Source organism: Magnolia sinica, chromosome 15, assembly GCF_029962835.1.
Source record: "Magnolia sinica isolate HGM2019 chromosome 15, MsV1, whole genome shotgun sequence".
Lineage (NCBI taxonomy): Eukaryota > Viridiplantae > Streptophyta > Magnoliopsida > Magnoliales > Magnoliaceae > Magnolia > Magnolia sinica.
Window position 1 is genome coordinate 55,344,842 of NC_080587.1, and position 4,609 is coordinate 55,349,450.

Below are 4,609 nucleotides of genomic sequence, written 5' to 3' on the forward strand. Positions count from 1 at the left end.
CTGCTAAATCAAAATTTTAGCCTCCATTGTTTCCAACCGAAACTAAATCCAAATTTTAGCCTTAGTTGCCTCCAATTGAAGCTAAATCTAATTTTAACATCGGATCTCAACAAACGAGGCTAAAGCCTTTAACCACGGGAGTCATAGTCTCAGTTTAGGTAATTGAGGAAAAATTGAGACTAAAGATAGATTTAGCCATTTTTCTTTCACTGTGTACCTGCCTAACAAACATCCAAAATCATTATCTCCCATGATTTGATTAATTAAAAAATCAAGCATTACAATTGTCATTAACAATGCGCAATTCTCTAAAAAATGAAAGTAGTCCATAGCGATTGAGTAAAAATCATCAAACAAAGATCCAAAACTAAGTTTCATAAAACGTTCGGTACATTGACTTAATATCACCAAAAAAAATCTATTGTAATGTATTATATCTTGTCAGTAAAGGATTTATCGCAGGCTAGAGAAGAGACATCTACTGGTGATTACGAAATAGGCCATATTTAGAACATCACCACCAACACAAAACGTACTTCCTTTCCCCTGCAACCATTTGAAACACAACAATTAAAAACATGTTAGACAAAATTTTAGCAAAGAAAAAACAAAGATTTTCTAGTCATTTTCTTGACTTAACATTATGATATTAATGGTATGTGATGAAGAATTTAACCATCAAAAATGAAAAAACAATCAAAACTATTCATCAACATGCCCCAATAACAACAAGAACAACAACAACTATAAAAAAATGTTAACAATTGTTTTGTGGAATTGATGGTTCTTTGCCATCCAAATAACACAAAAGCTCACATCATGACCAGCCATAAGCTGAGAACTCTGTTTTTGGTTGGTGAGCATGGAAACATGAAATCCTCCATACATGGGTTATACTCTAATGACTTGAGCAATATTAAACACAACTTCCAAGTATAAAGAAGAACAGAAAATGAAATCCACACTCTTCTTCTTCACTCTATCAAAGAGAAAACTCAACAGGCAGGAATTCATTACAAATTATAGTTCATGTACTTAAAACTATGACATGACAAAAACTAAGAAGGGGAGATACCTTAATATGTTGCTATTTTGAACTCCATTTGAAGGGGTTCTGATAATCAAACCAATTAAAAAGATCAGGCTGATGACTTCAACTAAAAAGAAAATAAAAATTCTTTCATAAAAACAAAGATTCTAAGTTCATATGAACTGCTTTTTAAGAAAGGATTTGTAACCAAGTCTTTGGCAGAAGAAGCAATATTTCTACCCCAAATTCTCACTTAGGAATTCATAAAAAAGGTCATGAGAGGCAATTTCAAGGCAAGCAAACATTAACACATAGAAAAGGTCACGTGTAAAGCACCCACACGGAGGAACCATCCCAATGCTTAGTTTCTCTAAGCCAACAATATCACAGCAAATGACACCATATGCAGGGTATGAAAGAAGATACATGCAACCATACATCAAAATCCATTGGGTACAATATGATAAGAAACTATCATTACTTCAGCAAAATCAGAAGAGTGTTCAAACAATAAAATGCCATCTTAAAGGGAATTTTATAGTAATTCCTCCAATAAAGGAATATATTTGTTTGGTGTACTGCCAAGGTTAAATACTAATTCTTCAAGAACACACGTATGATAAGTTGGAGCTTTTTATCCTTCGGATCTGGGACACCTTTCAATGATCAAAACTGTTTATGTGATGGTCTAATTTTGAATGTGGGTAGCAAAAATAAAAATAAAAACTCTTCTGTTAGAATATTCTAACCTCTGGATCATTCAAAGCCCTTATATATTCAGTGGTTAAGCAGACTGCCTATATTCAAAGGAAAAGATGCAAACACTTTGGGTCATTGAAAAGGACCTGATCTGGCTATATATGCTAAAACAACTTAGAAATAGAACAAAAGTAATGGGCCATGATGCATTGGGTGTGAAAACCATCTTGGGTCAATTTCATACAAGTGGTGTATGTGGTAATCTAGACTATTAATTTGATGGATCGCAGTGTGCGTTGAGTAAACTTATACACTGGAAGTTCCTAATCCTTTGATCGACAGCTACAAACAAATGGTTAAATAAAAAGAAAGCAAAAGCCAGGGAAAAGCCAAAAAACACAAAGTTGTGGTCAGGAACTTCCACATAGAATCAAAAATAAATCATACTAACATGAATCAATTAATTTTGAGCTTGGATGGATAATTACGTACCATTCTCATTTTGAGCTCGAATCGACTGTTATTGCCTATCAAAATTAACTGTAGCTTTTAATCATTGCCAATAGAAACTAACTTTCTAACCACCTCTAGAATAAAAGGAAGCAAACAGTAGACCACATTCATGTATGGATCCAAATCAAAGTCAGCAACTATTCTAGCCTTTTTCTCTCCTTTCTTGAGTTCCTTCAGGAGCTCTTCCATCACATGACATGAAAAATAAAATTTTAAAAATTCAGTCTTGGAATATGTTCCCAGTAGCCATTAAATAGATATGCCTGCCAAGGTATGAATGTGACAACCTTCTTAGAGACTTCTACTTCTATGGTTTAAATGCAACTTTTGTCCATTTACAGAAATCTCAACTTGACTCATTCAAATGCAACAGGTGCACGAAGAAATAAAAATAAAATAAAGTAGGAGATTATGCACCAAAAGAATTGGGAGTTTTAACTTAACGTACCTACAGAGACCCCATTTTTGGTTGAACACATCAATTTAAGCAAAAATACAAATAATATAACATCCATCTGCTTTGGATTTTATAATGGTCTATCAAATGGAACCCATATCAATAGTATTTTGCAAAACAAACAGATAAATGAAGAAAGAGAAAAACTCTTAGTCTGGCAGAGTATGATGGATGATGTACAGGCACTTAGAAATTACTTAAGACAACATACATAACATATCATAATTCAACAAAACACCAGTTCTTCTGTTGACACATATTGATGCTTCGGTTTCCTTACTAAGCTCTCTATTTGCAGGCCACATGTTCAATGGTTAGGATTACCAAGGAGGTTTGTGGATCATGGACCACCATAAGATTAAAGGCCTAGATCACCAAACTGCTAGTGTATCCTCAGTTGAGAATCATGGGCACTAAGTTCCTCCAGGTGGAGCCCGTAGTTCGGTGATCTAGGTAGTTGATCTGATGATCCTTAAAGGTCATCTATACAGAAAGATCCCAACCATCTTTCACCTTTACCAATTGAGTATTGAATGTGGATCATTGCCTTATCCATCTAATTCGAGGCCCACCAAATGAATTGCTAGATCAACAAAATGTGGGGTCCACTTGTAGGCAATCGGGGCTTGACAATACATGTTTTGCTTGCATTGAATTGAAGGAATTATTTTAAAAAAAATCAAAAAGAGAACAATTTTAGATTATTACAGATTTTTGCAATGATATGCAGAGAGAGATCTATGATTTTCTGCTTTCGAATGCAAGTATGGATCGAAAACATTGGAATCTGCTTCAGATCTAGAATTTAGAAAAGCTAGGTTTAAAAACCTAAACGTACTGCAGAAAATTTAGGAGCATTTGAAAATCCAATAAAAGATAAAATAGAAAATCGATTCTGAGATGAAATTACGGAGAGAGAGAGAGAGAGAGAGAGAGAGAGAGATTTACCGATCTCTGAGATGGAAATGAGGAATTCAGAAGTTTAGACCTGAACCAAAAATCGATCTCTCCATCTTCCATGGCCTATTTTAGGATTCCTACTAAGGGCCTGTTTGGATGCCTGTAAGTTGGGTAAGTGGGAAGTTACTTACAGGGAAGTCACTTACAGGTGGTGTTTGGGGGAGAGAAATCACCTGTAAGTAACTTACAACCTGTAAGTCACTTACAGGCAAATCTACCAAAAAACTGCAAGGGGATGGGGGTGGGTAGTCACTTCCCTGTAAGTCACTTACAGGCTCAACGGTCATATTTTTAAAAAGAGGGGAAGAGGGAGAAATGCACCAACCCACCAAATCTCTCTCCGTCTCTGCAATCTCTCACTGCAGTTGCTGCCTTCCGTCTCTTCTCCTCCTAAAACGGTAGGGTTTCATCTACCCTTTTTTTCTCCTTTGAAAACGGGAGTGGTTTGACGTTACTCTATAAGGCACGTTGGCATCCAAACAGTCACTTATACACACCTGCGTATTTTTTCACATGTGTCATGGGCCTCTAATCCGAACGGACCATGTGATGCAGCATCCCATGAAACCGTCAGGGACTGTGGCCTGTGGTTGGTGATCCTGTAGATCGTTTGTCTGGTTGGTCTCACAGTGGCCTGTGGTTGGTGATCCTGTGATGTACTCGCAGTGTTGGTGAATCTCTTAGATTGCACAGTTAGAATGCAAGTAATTTAATGATCTACATCAGTGTTTGTGAATCTCTTAGATCCTGAGCATCAAACTCCTCATTAGAGAATGAGAAAAACTTTGATGATAGAGTGGGATTGATGATGCGCTGGCCCTTGGAAATTACATCAGATTGCACAGTTGGAATGCAAGTAATTTAATTATTAGATTTTCTATTAATGTTTTTAAGTTTATTCTCAATGCTTAAATTGAGTTATTACTCCATATTATAGATTTTTTGAATTC

General features: G+C 35.8%; 1 long non-coding RNA gene across 3 annotated transcripts; it reads right to left on the minus strand.

Moving 5' to 3' along the window:
* Positions 1-349: 349 nt before the first annotated feature.
* On the minus strand, positions 350-3,750 carry LOC131227919 (uncharacterized). 3 transcript variants are annotated; one of them, XR_009162606.1, is made up of 4 exons: positions 3,648-3,750; positions 2,222-2,505; positions 1,076-1,114; positions 350-546 (listed from the first exon to the last, which is right to left on the minus strand). It is a non-coding gene; the product is annotated as an uncharacterized LOC131227919 (long non-coding RNA). The 3 variants fall into 3 exon arrangements; XR_009162607.1 differs by having other exon boundaries at positions 2,222-2,424; positions 3,648-3,737; XR_009162605.1 differs by having other exon boundaries at positions 2,222-3,737.
* Between the last annotated feature and the right edge of the window lie 859 nt (positions 3,751-4,609).